We start from the raw sequence: 17,045 nt of genomic DNA on the forward strand, positions 1-17,045 counted from the left end.
CATGATAGCCTTAAATACTTTTTAGAACAAAGATTATCCTCTGAAGAGCAACAAAAGTGGGTCACAAAGATGTTGGGTTATGACTTTGAAATCATCTACAAAAAGGGAAGCAAAATGTGGTGGCAGATGCACTCTCAAGAAAGGATGAGGATGTGGAAGCATTGTTGTGTGCCATTTCTATTATCCAACCAGATTGGATAAACGAAGCAAGGGAGGAATGGAAGAATGACGAAGAAGTGTGGGCACTTATTCGAAAGCTACAACAAGATTCCAGTACGTCTGATACATTTAGCTGGAAAAATGATTCGTTATGGTACAAAGATCGCTTATACCTCTGTAAGAATTCCCAGCTAAAACAAAAGATTCTTATGGAATTGCACACTTCTCCCTTAGGAGGGCACTCAGGATTTTTAAAAACTTACCACAGGGTTAAGAAGGAATTTTTTTGGGATGGCCTTAAATCAGATATTCAAAAGTTTGTGGCAGAATGTTTGGTTTGCCAACAAAATAAAGTTGAAACAATTAAGACACCGGGTCTATTACAACCTTTATCCATTCCAAGCCAACGTTGGGAGGAGGTTTCAATGGATTTTATCACAGGTTTACCCAAGTCTGAGGGAAAGAGTGTCATCATGGTGGTAGTTGACAGACTTACCAAGTATGCACACTTTTGTGCATTATCACATCCATTTAAAGCCAGTACAGTTTCTACTGCATTTATGGAAACAATTCAAAAGCTACATGGAAACCCAAAGATTATTGTAAGTGACAGAGATCCCATTTTCACTGGAAATTTTTGGACAGAATTATTTTCTTGTCTTGGTACTCAGTTAGCTCATAGCTCATCTTATCATCCTCAATCTGATGGGCAAACTGAGATAGTAAACAAATGTTTGGAAGGATATCTTCGTTGCTTTGTATCTGATAAACAGACACAATGGGTCAAATGGTTGCCTCTGGCTGAATGGTGGTATAACACTTCCTTCATACAGCAACAAAAATGACCCCATTTATGGCACTTTATGGGTATCAACCACCATCCATCACATCATATTTAAGAGAAAATTCTAAGGTTCAGGCAGTGGAACATCACATCGAACATCAACAACAAGTCCTCCAACTCTTAAAGGATAACCTCGTGTTGGCACAGAATAGAATGAAACAACAGGCAGATCAACATCGCAGTGAAAGAAGTTTTGATGTAGGTGATTGGGTATTCCTACGGCTACAACCATATAAGCAAATGTCCCTCAAGCAAGCTAAGAAGGATAATAAATTATCACCAAAGTATTATGGTCCGTACAAGGTGTTGCAAAAGATTGGTACTATGGCATACAAATTGGAGCTTCCTGCAGCTTCTCGATTGCACCCAGTTTTCCATGTTTCATGTTTAAAGAAGGTTATAGGCGACAAGCTCCCAGTTCAAACAATATTGCCAGAACTTGACGAGGAAGGAAAAATTATATTGGAACCGGAAGCAGTCACAGAAACAAGAACTCGACAGCTACGAAATCGATCAATTTCAGAGTATCTTATCAAGTGGAAGAACTTATCCGCTGAAGATTCCACATGGGAGGATGAGAATTTTATGCAGAAGTATCCAGAACTACTCAAGCGTTGAGGACAACACTTTTTTGAAGGAGAGGGGCATGTTGGGTCCCTATAATACTAGTGATTACCCCATTACTATTGTAGTTATACCCCTTATTTATATTGTTGTGCCCATGTATTACCCATATTGTTATTATTGTGCCCATAGAATCCCTCTATTGTTATTGTTGTGCCCTACTATATTATTTTTATGTAGGCTTTGATTGTATTGGGACCCTTAGACTCCTATATATAGAAAGGAGGTTTTTCATTTGTATCATCCAAGAATTGTTCATTTATGTAATGTAAAGGAGGTTGCCCCCTCGAAGAGGCTGAATTCTAAGTCGTGGATCTCTCTTTTCTATCTTTTTGTGAGCTGGTTTCATAACAAAATATCGACCAGGGAAACTCGTAAGCTTTTCATGATGCCAACACTATATGTGCAGGAGTAGGCGACTAATTCTATGTCTAATTAAATTACCTATGATTCAATATAATATGCAAGGGAAGAGGCTCCTAACTAAGGAGATCCTGGTTGTCCTTCCCTACAGTATCATAGAGAAATAATAAAACTAGAAACTTAAAATGCAAACGAGAGGATGAACTTTAATTGTTGTTTAGATTCAAAGAGAGAAAGACTAACTTAGTCTCTTGATTGTCCTCTCTTGTACTAATCCAGACTAGACTAAAATTCATCCATAAGTGTAAACTAAATGAAATAACTTGAAACATAAAAGCAAAAAGATGAATTCCAATTACAAATCAAATAGAGAGAGAGAGCCTAACTTAGACTCTTTGTTGTCCTCTCATATGTTGATAAGATTCTAATTGAAAATTCATTCATCAAACCAATCCTCAAACATTAACATCTAAGCAATTAAATAAGATCTAATATGAAACAACAAGTTCCTTTGCTCCTTCTAGAGTGAGCTCAATTCTCCTAAGAACAAAGTGACAAGCCATTCCATATACTACATTAAGATAACTTTTATCTAAAACTACATAATGGAAAACTATTTCTATAACTTACTAAATGGAAATATATGTAAAACAAAACTTTATTCTATTCCATCATAAGTTGGATACAATGCTCTAAGAGTCCCCCTTTCGAATGGAGGAGGTACTCCTATTTATACAATGAGAGGAGATAACAAACTCATAATGATGATCCATTAATCTCTCTTTTAGTTCCATACATTTCTCAACCATCTAGACACATAACCCTATCCTCCATGATTTCCTCCATGAGGTCCATGATCTTCTCCATGATCTTTTCCATGAGGTTTATCTTATCAAATTCGAATTTGATCATTCAAGGCCACATAAAGGTGTCTTGGAAGCTTCCTTGGAACCTACACATGTCAACAAAACAACCCACTTTCCATATATAAAGTAAAATATATTATTTTCTAATATTTAATCAAGAATTTCTCTCAAAAATGCTTAAAAATGAACAATATTTGGAAAATATAAATGAGACCCATTAATGGTGAATAGTAAGGAAAATGGAGTGACAAGGTGATGAATAGTGAGCAAAATAATGGAAGCATAGGTGAAAAATGTATGGTAATGAGTGCCATTTTTGGAGCCCAACATACTCCCCAACTGAAGTTCTTGCATGTCCTCATGCAAGCTACTACAATGACTTATTTGATTCGATTCTTAAATGAGCTTCCTTTTACAAGATGTTTGGTTCTTGTGTAACAAACATCTTTCAATCATGGACTTCCTTTTAACTTTGCACATCTTTGGATAACTTTTATTTGTTTGCAAAGCATTGACATATTTTAATGATTGGTTCTTGTGTTACAATCATTATTTACTTTGATCTCTTCTTAATGATTGGTTCTTGTGTTACAATCATTATTTACTTTGATCTCTTTTTAATGATTGGTTCTTGTGTTTACAATCATTATTTACTTTGTTGAGATCTCTTTTTAATGATTGGTTCTTGTGTTTACAATCATTATTTACTTTGTTGAGATCAATCATATGCTCATCATTTTGTAGTAGTTTTTATTGTGAGAAGACTATGTGGGTTAAGATGTAATATGAATGAGGAAAAAGAATGAAGTGTGAAATTCCCCCCTCCCCAACTGATGGTTTTTTTTGCAATTTTAAATGAGAAAGGAAATAGTGAAATAGTGGAATATTTTCCAAATATCATCATTTTAGCATCTAAAAAGAATTTCAAGATTAAAGGTTAGAAAACATCATACCTTACTTACCTAAGGAAGTGGATGAATCATGCATGTTCAGCTGCCACAATTCTGATCTGAAGCTTCTTCTTCAAGTTGTGGATGAAAGATGGGTCTGTGTTGTCGTATCGGTTGTTGGATCCTCTGCTACTAGATGATGAATCCGAGGAGTCTGCTGAACATGGCTGAAAATTGTATCTGCTGCTGGATGATGAATATGATGAGTCTGCTGTATATGGCTGAAAATCTATAAGGCTTGGAAGATATACAAAATATAGAAGTTACATTTTCCTCCCAGCCTTATTTATTGACTTGTCCTCAAGTGAAATACAATGTATACAATGAATGGAAATTGGCTTCATCTGCTACAAAATATGGGTCTTCAAGTCTTCAACGCTCGATGGCACAAATCTTGCTATGTGATTAAATGTGTCGATGTCGAACATAGCAAGAAGTTGTTGACTTAGTGGTCGTTAATGAACGCCCCTAGCCAACACAAGAGCTCCCACCATTGATTCCAATGGGAATCGGGATGCCTAACACATCTTGGTAGGTACGAATAAATTTGTCGTAGTCGAGTCACCTACAAGATCCAACGAACAAGGGATATTAATGTACTCCCATTGTTCATTGGCAAGAGTACTTGCCATTAAGGCATGCAAGCCTCTAGGTGTTCTTTCAATGATATTTAGACTCTAGGACTTTGACTCAAGCAGGGTTTTATTGGCGGAAATGAAGGGGAATGGTAATGACATGGAAAATGACAATAAGGAAATGCATGGTGTATGAATAAGAACTCTTGCTGTGAAAAATGGATATGGAGATGGGATGCTTTATGGACATGGACAATTGGTGGAAAATCTTTTGCAAAATGGGAGTGCAAAATAATGGTTCTGGACATGGATTTGTCTTTAGAATGTTTCATGAAATTAGTCGTTGGAAGACCAATTGTGCGCACAATGTAATCTCCTTATGATCACTTGATTATCCTGTAACCTGTAAAAAACTTGGTACAAAGAAAACATAAGTGTGCTCATGAAGAAATGGCCAGTTGCTTCATGATTCTTACGCAAAAATTTCATACCAAATAAAACAAATTAAGGACAAACAAAGTGTTAAAATTGACTTAATCATGATATTAATATCAATCCATTTGTGAAAATGACCATGAAGAGTAATATTCCTTGTTTGTGTCAGCTGACTTCTGTGCATGGCGAAAAGTTTGGCATCGTAGATTTGTTGTGTCCTGCAGATTAGTGCGTTATAAAAGCATTCAACAATATCAATTTGCCAACTCTTAAACAAGTTAGTCAGCATTTAAATAATCCACCAAATGTTCTTTTAAAATATGCTTCCAAATGTTCCATTCTTTATTTTCAAGCCTGCATGAATTTTGTGAAAAGTTTTTGTCTTTTTTCTTCTAATTTTGCCCTTGTACCAACTGTTGCACTTTCAATCAATTTCTGTAACTTTCATGATTCTCTCAATTTTCATGCCCCCAAAGTTTTGTTTATGCCAGTGCCTTTCACATGCCAATGTTTTTTTTTTTTTTTTTGAAAAATCCTTCTAAACAACAATACAACAATTACTAACTTTTATTATTATTATTATTATTTTTTTATTGTTTTTTTTTTAAATTTAATAAAAAAAGATAATATATTATTAATATATTAATACAATTATATTAATATAGTAATATATTAAATTAGTTATACAATCATATTAATATATTAATATAATTAATATATTAAAACAAAAGATAATATATTAATACAATCATAATATATAGATTAAGATAAATCAAGTATTAACTAAATATATAAATCAGAACATATCAATCATCAATAAATTATATCTAAATATATACAAAACAAATCCCAAATATAAAAAAAATAAAAATAAATATGATATTTTACAACAAATTTAAACTAAAAATAGAAAAGAAATCCAAACAAAACATTAATATTGGCAAGTGAAAGGAATAGCAAATGAAGGAATCCAGCTCTCACGATGCCCATTCCCGTGAAGGGTCCAGAATTTTTCAGGCAAGTTTCAATTACATTACTGCTGTATTTTTGCATTGAAAGCCTGGCATATTCACTCTCGAGGTGATTTATTACATCTTCAATCACCCATGGCATTTCCAAAGCCAAGATATACTGCACCACATAGTTGCCATAAGCATCTTGAGAGAGGGAAAATGCATTTGCGGCTATTTCAGCAACCAAACGCGGCTGCTGTGCTCCAATTGAATGATCAATGCATCGCTGAAGGACACAACACCCATGCTTATGTGTTGCAATCTCAATGCAATGTTCTACTGCAGCATCAAAAAGGAACTGGTTGTCTGCACTGTGAAGCCGTTGCAAGCAACGCTGCACGACATGATTTCCATTTGAGTCCTTTATGAGAGTCACAACACCAGGCTTAAGCGAGGATACAACCATAGAAACCTCCTGTGGAGTCTTAATAATCTCTGCCAGTTTCTGTACAGCTCATGTGTATTGAGAGATATATTAACAAGTTCGCCTGTTTCCTTAGTCACTGCATGAAGAATTCGCATTCTCTGATCTTCAGTACAAACTTCTAGAAGTTTTTGCACGAGATAGTTACCAAATTGATCTGTCATCAATTCTATTATGTGATCAATAATCTCCAAAAATATCTTCTCCACATCTTCAGGAGATCCTTCATCAAACTTCCTCTGCAGAAAACGACAGCCATTCTGGTCCATTGCTGTGGAATAGATCTGTCCTTTTATTTCATCCAAAGAAGTATACTTAAGCTGCTGCTGAGAAGTCACTAAGGATCTGAGAGGGATTTCAGATTCTGTAATCTGAGGTGAAATGCTTCTATAAGGACAATGAATGTCCAAATTAAATGGCTCAGAAAGTAAATGTCCGTTTGGCAACGTCTTTCCATTGCATCGTCCATTGCTTGAAGCCTCCTTTTCGCTTCCTGAAGGAACTGGATTGATGGTTGTAATAGAGTTTATACCTCGGGAATGATTTCTTGTCAAAATCTTTTCTGGAAAAGCAGGTTTCTGTTCGCATTCCAAAATTCCTCCCATCTGAGGATCCTTAAATGGAACAGAACTAGGTTTCAAGGTTCTACCATTAACAACTCTTTGTATCTGGCCATTCACTCTTGATGAGTTTGTTCAAGCCTTTCGTGATTATGAACCGAGATTATTTGGAGAGATTCATATCAGTCTCTTGAAGATGTGAAAATGAAAATGCATACTTAGGGGTAATGAACATGAAATGAATGTGGAGTAGAAAAAAACCGTTTTTTATTCACGCAGTTACTAAAATAGGGTCCCCAAGAACCACGATTTACGCTTAGACCGTTAAGAATTTCAGCAAACTATTTCTGGGTTATATAATTCATTCTATTATAGAAAAAACCCATGTCTTCGTTTGTCTAGATCTGCCTTGGTTTGATCACAAACTGCTTTTAAAAACTGACGTTTTTAAGGGTTGCGTTTTGAAGATGATCTTTTTCTCATTCACAAAATTCTTTATTTTCGCATTGCAGATTAATTCTTCAGCAAGAGTTTTTTTTATTTGAACAAAATCAATGGACTTTCTGATCTTCTTAATCGCACGAAGCGCAGGAAGAGAGCATACTTATCGATTGATTTGTGTTTATTTATGCAGGGGGGGTTTGTTTGAAAGACGAAATTTAAAGCTAGCTAAACACTAAAACATAAAAAAAACTTGAACTTAACCTCCTTTGTGAAGATCCTGCTGTCACCAGGGTTCACAAATTATTCTGTCTAAAGAAAAATAAATACTGAATTAAATTCTAATGCCTACTCCCTTAGCACCAATCCCCGGCAACGGCGCCAAAATGTTGGGCAATTTATTGTGCTTAAATTGCTGCATTAAATATCGACCAGGGAAACTCGTAAGCTTTTCATGATGCCAACACTATATGTGCAGGAGTAGGCGACTAATTCTATGTCTAATTAAATTACCTATGATTCAATATAATATGCAAGGGAAGAGGCTCATAACTAAGGAGATCCTGGTTGTCCTTCCCTACAGTATCATAGAGAAATAATAAAACTAGAAACTTAAAATGCAAACGAGAGGATGAACTTTAATTGTTGTTTAGATTCAAAGAGAGAAAGACTAACTTAGTCTCTTGATTGTCCTCTCTTGTACTAATCAAGACTAGACTAAAATTCATCCATAAGTGTAAACTAAATGAAATAACTTGAAACATAAAAGCAAAAAGATGAATTCCAATTACAAATCAAATAGAGAGAGAGAGCCTAACTTAGACTCTTTGTTGTCCCCTCATATGTTGATAAGATTCTAATTGAAAATTCATTCATCAAACCAATCCTCAAACATTAACATCTAAGCAATTAAATAAGATCTAATATGAAACAACAAGTTCCTTTGCTCCTTCTAGAGTGAGCTCAATTCTCCTAAGAACAAAGTGACAAGCCATTCCATATACTACATTAAGATAACTTTTATCTAAAACTACATAATGGAAAACTATTTCTATAACTTACTAAATGGAAATATATGTAAAACAAAACTTTATTCTATTCCATCATAAGTTGGATACAATGCTCTAAGAGTCCCCCTTTCGAATGGAGGAGGTACTCCTATTTATACAATGAGAGGAGATAACAAACTCATAATGATGATCCATTAATCTCTCTTTTAGTTCCATACATTTCTCAACCATCTAGACACATAACCCTATCCTCCATGATTTCCTCCATGAGGTCCATGATCTTCTCCATGATCTTTTCCATGAGGTTTATCTTATCAAATTCGAATTTGATCATTCAAGGCCACATAAAGGTGTCTTGGAAGCTTCCTTGGAACCTACACATGTCACCAAAACAACTCACTTTCCATATATAAAGTAAAATATATTATTTTCTAATATTTAATCAAGAATTTCTCTCAAAAATGCTTAAAAATGAACAATATTTGGAAAATATAAATGAGACCCATTAATGGTGAATAGTAAGGAAAATGGAGTGACAAGGTGATGAATAGTGAGCAAAATAATGGAAGCATAGGTGAAAAATGTATGGTAATGAGTGCCATTTTTGGAGCCCAACAAGAGTGTTGGACAAACACCACAGATGAAAGGTCATCACATGATTCGATGGGTCTTCACTCGGATTTCCATTAAATTTAGGAATATCTAATGGAAGTTTATGAGGAATCACTGGCCACCAAGGGGCATAAGCGATTGGATCGTTCATTAGCCGATTTAGATCTGGTAACTCTAGAGTCGCCACAAAGGGAAACTATTGATTCAGGTTCGATGAAGCGTACCTAGGATAATATAGGATCGCCTGAGCAGTGGGTCTTTGCATACCAACATAATGCATTTGATACTGATAAATTTGGTAAGGTGGTTGGGCATAACCAATTTGAGACCATTGGTTATAACTATTTTGAATATACGGGTGCCCATTACCTGCAACGTTTTTCTACTCAGGACCTTGGTAAGCTTGTTGGAATTGAAGTTGTTGATATTGCACCAGCCATTGTTTTGAAACCATTTGCTGTTGCCCAATACTGGAAATTTGACCAAGATGAGGGGTAATAGTACCCGTTTGAGCCTGAGTTGCTCCAGTTAAGGAGCCACTAACTGGCGATTGCGGTTGTGTCATAGAGACAAGAGGCTGTTGTACAACAACCTGAGAAACTTGAGGTTGGCATATAACAGGCAATGCTTGTACTTGCAACATCGTCACAAATAGCTGGTGTAGTGGGGATGTTCGACACAGGGAGACTCAGTTGCATTGAGTATACAACTCTTGGTTGTTGAGGAAGTATTGGCACCCAACTACTGGATGTGATTCCAATTTGACCTGAATTCGTTTGTGAAATCGCATATGGTGGCAACCCAGTGCTCAAGGGAATGATTGGCCTTTGGAGACTAGACTGCCCAAATTGATGTTGTGAAGGATCAACTTGTTGAGGTCCAACATAAGAGATTCCGGATACTATTCCGGATGAACAAACGGGAATAGACCATATTGTCGAAATAGTCCCTGGGTGGACTCCTAGCAGTTGAGAGCTCATTGGGACAGATGGTATACCAACGAACATCATTGGAGTGGTGGCAGGAGGTTCTGCTACCGTTGTATCGGACGAGGCAGTCCTAGATGTTGATGGTTGTCCAGAAATATCAAGTCTATCCAAAATACTTCCCAGCGCTTCTACAGGAACTTGCAATGAAGGGTTATTAACTTCTGAAGTAGAAGGATATAGGTGGATCTCAGTCCCAAAATGCGATGGAGTACTAGATGGAAAATTCTCCATAATCTCTTCTATAACAATCAATCCAGGTGGAAGAGGCATACCGTCAGGTCCATAAAATATTTCTGGTGACGAAGAAGGTATAGATTCTGTAGCGACAGATGTTGGAAGAGTAACACCTTCTGAATAAACCCTGGATGGAGCTGGTTCAGGAATAGAAGTGTTTACTGTTACACTAGGATCAGTTCTAATGTCCTCTTGTAACTGCGAAAATTCTTCTGTAGAGGCAGGGATACCAGAAATGGTTGGAGTAACTAGAGTCTTAGAGGATGTTGAAACACAAGTTTCAAACAAACCAGGAGACTTTGACCCAGTTAAACGAGTTCGCTTGACCTGGAATGGTTTGGTTTTTGGAGTCAAATATGGTTGACTCGTCAGTCTTCATGAACAATGGCGTTTTGATTGACTTTCTTCCACGATTGCAGATTTATTTGATCAACTCAAAATAAGAGGGGAAAATTTTATTCCGTATTAAATGAATTTTAGATGCTTTGAACAACTTGATTTTTCACTTTTTAAGAGTTGAGAAAAATCTAAAGCTGACTCTAGTCGCCTTCGATTTTTAATGAGCCAGAAGTGACAAGTGCTCAGATGGACCTTTTCCTTTAAGGAGTCTGAAAAGGAACGAAAGAGACTACTCTGGAAATCTAGATAGAGGGATTACCAAACCAATCGCAAAAATACAGAATACTTTTTATGGTACGGTAGTCAATCTTCCCGAATGTTGTGATCAGTGCATTGCGATCGATAGGGCGGTAGACACGGCTTTCTAAGGATAAAGGATATAGCCTATTGCGGTCTCCCAATATATACTCGACGGTGTGTGGGAGCATAAGTCCATACTGGCACTTATCGTCTCAAAGAGGAGGAATCACCCAACCTACAATGAAAGCAACAGTTACCAAGCTTTACGACGCCGAAATGCATCTCTAGCCTAGACTTCTAGATGTTGTGCATTAGGTTCCAAAGCGTTTTTATTTTCATTGAATTTATTTTACAGTTGATCTTTCTTGAGAAGTTTTCCTTTAAGGTTCACCACGTGATGTAGATATACAAGTCTTAAAATGCAATCTAAGATGATAAACAGTCGTTTAATATTCTTTTTGCAATGAAAATCCTAGCTACTAAGGAAAGAGAAACGAAATCCTTTCAACATAGAGCAAAGATCACATACTAGATGCACTATCCTAAATCAAAATCAACAAGAAGTCTAAATGCAAATGCACGTGCATGTATTTGTTTTCCACTTTCTTAATGTGTGAATGACAAAAAGAATGTTAAGTACAACTCTAAATTATTTCTTCTTTCAAAGTGACAGCACTAATGATTTTCTTTTCAAAAAATAATAGGAAGGCACATAAGCAATCATGTCCAGCAGTAATCTGCCTACTTCAGTGAAGTATACATCCAAATAAGGAGGTGGCCCTGTAGGCCGGCACTCAGGTCTCATGAATGTCCTGGTGACCTTTTGAATCTCCTCACTAGTCATCTTGGCACCAGTGTCCAGCATATAGTTCATGGAGAATGGGAATAGCAGCTCTGTCTGATCAAAATGGACCATTTTATTGATGGATTCTGGATTAATGTAATAGAGGATCCTCCCAGATGGAGAGCTAATAGCTCTGTGCTACACATCATATTTTTCAGCACATAGGCGAATGATCTCAGGAAAGACATTGACAGAGGGAAGACAATAGTATGGCAGGTTTGACTCCCATATCCCATATGTGTCATGACCATTCAGGTAGTCCTCTCTCAATTGCCTGAAACTCTGCAGAAAGTCCCTGTTACCCACAAAGTCTTCAATAAGGTAGTCCTTGTCAGCAAAGGGCAAGGCCTCCAAGTCTTTATTTGGTGGATTTAATGGAGCTACACTGAGAGCTGAAGGTGCAGGGGCAGCCATTGTATAGTCTGATTTTGAACAAGGTGAATGCAATGGTTTGCAAGGTTCCTCAGAGCTTAAGTGATAGGCTCACTGTAGACAATGTTTGAAATGTTTTTCACAGTGGGAAGGCAGGCTTGTTTCTGCAGTTTTTTTGTAAATTCATAGGGGTTGTGAATTGCTAGGGATACATTGCGGAGGGTATGTGAGTTTTACTTTGGCAAGAAGCTGCAGCTGGTCTACACCCGGCAAAAGGGAACAATGCTGGGCACCTCGAGGACAAATTTACAGTTTTGGTCCGCGAATTGTCTGTTTTAATGTTGAATTATGGTGCTTGGAGCAATGCAGGTTATCTTAGCTCACTTTTAGGTAGCAGACAGAGTTTAATTGGAATTTGACAAGTGCTTTAATGGTGAATTAGCAGAGAAATGGTATGTATGGGCGAAATGGGGGAATTACGGTGAATACCTGGATAAAATCGCTTGAAAAGCCTGCGGGCCGAACTGTAAAGGCTCAATGTAGCTGAGTTGACAAGCTTGGACGGTCGTAAATTCGGATTTGAAGGTTCGGGAACAATCTGGCGCGAAGCAGCAACAAGAGCCCGTGTATTTCGCTCGAAAATGACACAAAACGGCTATTTTGGACGTTTATAACGACAATTTTGGCAAAAACGGGCTATTGGCGCTTTTCCGCCGATGACGTCAGCATGACATCATGGCGGGCCCGAGTACGGAGTGTGACGCGGGCACTGAGGTGGAGGCCAGCGTGGCCGGACATAGTGGCGGGCGGATAAGGTGGCAGGGCTACGTGGAGGGCCACGCAGCGCGGGGCAGGAGATGGCCCGACGTCATGATGACGTAATGGTGACGTAGGACAGAAGGTGGTAACGGGACGGGTGGTAAGCGGTTTCCCCACACCACCTTTGGGCAAAGGCGGTATCGGGGAGGGGGGCTCCGAACAACCCCACCACCTGCCACGCGTCCCAAGCTGGTGACTTCGTTTTCTTGTTTTGCAGTAGCTTGGAGTAGATCTGTATTCTGCTTCTTTGATTCTTCAAGATCTCCTTTTAGTGAGAGGATTGTAGCTTCAAGATTTTCATAGTAGCTGGATCTATCTTTGAGTTTCTTGATGGTTGTGTTTTTGTCATTGACTTCATTTCTTAGAGAAGTTGCTTCAACCTGCAACTTTTGATATTTCTCCTTGAATAACTCTCATTGATCCTTAGCAGTATTATCCTTTATGTTCAGAAGATCTTCTTGAGTTCTAATTTTGCTTCTTAGTCTTCTAAATTCTGCTTCTATCTCATTTCCTTCTTGTTCACCCATAAGAGCAAGTTCAGTAGTTTCACTATCACTTCCATCTGTCTCACAAGGAAATATGGCTGGAACATCAGAGGATAACACATTCATACCTGATAATGATTCTGAATCTGATTCTGAATCTGAAGAGCTTCTTATACCTAATCCCCAATCGACTCTCCCACTGTCATAGTCCTTCTGAGATGTCTTCTTCTTCTTATGAGCTTTCTTCTTAAGCTTCTTTCCCATTGTTCCACGGATCTCCTTCAAGCGATCAAGCTTCTACCAAAGGACCTGCTCGGATACCAATTGTTGGAAATAATACTGAGAGGGGGGGGTGAATCAGTATTATCAGATCAATCAAACTTTTCAATTTCATACTCAGAAACATATACGCTACTTCAATTAAGTGAACCCGCGTGTACACACTACTGTGTCTAATGAAACTCGCGTATATCCAGAGATCTTATAATTCAGTTAGCTTAATCTTCAGTAAATGCATCAGATCATTATTAAGCATATTAACAGTAAACAGGTGCAGAAAAACAGAACAGAACATCACACAAGAGCCACACACATGAACACAAAGATATAAGGTGGAAACCCAATGTGGGTGAAAACCACCTGCTGCAAGTCATCTCAATCTTCTTCTTAATAAGAAAATCCTTTTACAATATTTGTACTGGTGCAGTCTTATACCAGTACGGGAGCTACAACCCCCTTTGCTCTTGTACTAGCCGATCCATTTACTAGTACGCAGGCTGCTACCTGCTACAATGCTCCAAAGATCTCCTTTAGCTTTTGTACTAGCTTAGATACTAGTACGTAGGTGCTTGCCTACAATCTTCTCACCTCCAGGTACCACGTTTCATCAATTTTCAGACTGGATACACTGAAGCACAACACATAATTTGAAAGGCCACTTTTCATCCAATTTTCATACTGGACCCATAACTATCATTGAAGCTCAAAACAATCATTAAACCCTGAATCACTGAAACCCTGTTAACAACAGTCACCAGAACACAGAGCAGACACAGAACTCTGTAATAACCATCAGATCCATCTGCAACTTCAAATATCAAGCTTTACAATGTATACGCTACTTCGATGAATCAAACCCGCGTGTATACGCGCTTTTACCAAAGACAACCCGCGTACAGATCTAAAAATAATTTCTCATAACTTGCAGCTGTACCAGACATCAGTCATACTCATAACACTTATAGAACTATACATGCGTCAGTATGTAGATCTAGAATAAGCATCATAAAGATAGTTCATTTCAAACCATTTGATCCCGATCTCTCCTTAGATCTAGTTCTCCATCAACCGGTGAGATCTCTCCTTAGCTCAGATCAAGCAATGCATCATCAACCCATAACCCTGTATATTGGATCTAATGCTTCGTCAGATATTCAAGACATTTCAGATGCACTTGCCTAATGATTTCCTTCTCCTTATATAGCCTTAGGCCTTGTTCAATACCAAGAGCCAAAAACCATAGTAACACAATACCATCAACTTCAAAACTAGGGATCAACACGTCCGCCGAGACGCCAAGGTCCAAAATCATAGGCACAACTTCCAAGGAATAACCGCCATGGACCAAAGGTACTTTTCCACATACATGCGCTTTTGCTGAAGCCAACCTGCGTGTACACGCGACTTGGGCTTAACGAACCTGCGTGTATGAACTTTCTCTTCTTCTTATAGTCTGATCATCAATTCCTTGCTGCTGACCTTCTGTACTATGATTTGTCATCAGTGAGGTTTGCCATCAAGGACAACACTTATCTCATAATGCCAACAATCTCCCCCTTTGGACTTGATGGCAAAGCTAACTTGTCACACTTAGAACTATCATCTGATTCCTTTGAGCTGTCCTCCATCAGTCACATCTGATATCTTTTCTGAAGATTCATCATCTGATTCCTTTGAGCTGTCCTCCATCAGTCACATCTGATATCTCTTCTGAAGATTCACCCAGTTATACATAAGTGAGATATTCTTCTATGAGGCTGTCCTCCATCAGTCACATCTGATATCTCTTCTGAAGATTCATCATCTGATTCCTTTGAGCTGTCCTCCATCAGTCACATCTGATATCTCTTCTGAAAATTCACCTAGTTATACATAAGTGAGATATTCTTCTATGAGAGGGTTGCCATCAAGTACAACACATGCATCATAATGCCAACAATCTCCCCCTTTGGACTTGATGGCAACAACACCAAATCACTCTCCCCCTTTGACATCAAGGGCAAAGGGTGGACCAAGATATTCTCTTCCTTTGCTGAATCATTCCACTGTCCATACTCCCCCTGAGTACCTGCTGAAATCTCTGAATAATCTCCCCCTTTGTATATGCCAAGGTGTACCAATCTGTCCATGCTCCCTCTGAGTACATGCTGAATCTCTGTTCTTGCTGAAGTGTGCTGATCATGCTCTCCCTGACTGTAAGCAAGGTCTACAAAAGATGTTCTTCAAGAAGAACATGACTCTATACATCATAAAGGACCTTCCTATCACTTAGGACTCATACATACATCCATCTCTCAACTAAGTGAGGATATACAAAAATTGACTCATCCACCCAACCAAGTGGGGATACATCAAAAGTTTACATATGACAACCAATCATATTGCATCAATCATCCCAGGCATAGTGGGGAAACCAAAATAGGCCGTTACATGACCTTGACACCATGAAAGAGATACCACAAAAGAGATATATGACATAGAGACGAAATAACTAGACCAAGACTTATGAAAGTCACCAGCAGCATCTGATAATCACCATTCAGATCAGCAACCAAGAGATCCTTCTGTTCTCCTTTCGCCTTTGTTCCTCCTGAAATCAACACCAAATGTGAACTAGAACCAAAAGCTTTAAGATAATGCCAACAATGCATCATTGGAAGATTATCTGCTCCCCCTGAACCTATGCCAGATGATCTCTGTCAGACCTATATCATACTTTCTGCAACCAACATCTGTCCCTGCTGATTTCCTTCAAATCTCCATATACGCGTCTGTATACACATAAACAAGCGTATATACGCAGATATCCCTTACGAAACACACGTACACAATATACGCGACTATCCCCTTGTAAAACGGCGTATGCACGCGGATATCCTTTAAACAACACGCGTACACAAATTTCCATATCAGCAACCTGTAGAGAATAGGTCATCAACAAGGTATGTCTGCATCAATTCATCCCTTTGAACAGAATTCAGAGTCATTCACATTGTATCATGTGTGAAACCACCATAGCCATTTCATCAAGCTCTACATGATCCAAGTATCATTACTTGGGAACATCTGCATCAATTAACATATGTAAGGATCAACCTATCATCATATAGATAAGAACTCATCACCATGTCTTCAATAAAGCAACTTTGAGTAGTCATCCATGTATCAGCACTATGTATCTTGAGCTCAAGCTCATTTGACAAAACTTCTTGATATCATTAACAGCAACAATCCTTATCCACAAGAGTGCCTGCATCATAACTGTATGATTTTTATGCATATGACAACAACAGTATATGAGTGACCCATCATCAAGTGAGGAAGATGTATATTCAAGCTTTGTACTTCTTCTTGTCCTTATGAAGATCACCATGTAAGCACCATATATGCATCATCAAAGAATCATCGATAAATCTGATCTGAACATCAACTATGTAACTTCAAGAATCATATGGGAGTTTATCATAGACAACTCACAACCACATCATAGCAAGATATATCATTTAGC

The 17,045-nt window shown here is 38.0% G+C and overlaps 1 pseudogene; it reads right to left on the reverse strand.

Annotated features, from left to right (window-relative positions):
- Positions 1 to 5,716: 5,716 nt before the first annotated feature.
- On the reverse strand, positions 5,717 to 6,858 carry LOC149211346 (pumilio homolog 12 pseudogene; annotated as a pseudogene).
- Between the last annotated feature and the right edge of the window lie 10,187 nt (positions 6,859 to 17,045).

This window comes from Pinus tabuliformis, chromosome 1_1 (assembly GCF_031772625.1).
Source record: "Pinus tabuliformis cultivar Carrire ecotype Pingquan chromosome 1_1, CPIR1, whole genome shotgun sequence".
Lineage (NCBI taxonomy): Eukaryota > Viridiplantae > Streptophyta > Pinopsida > Pinales > Pinaceae > Pinus > Pinus tabuliformis.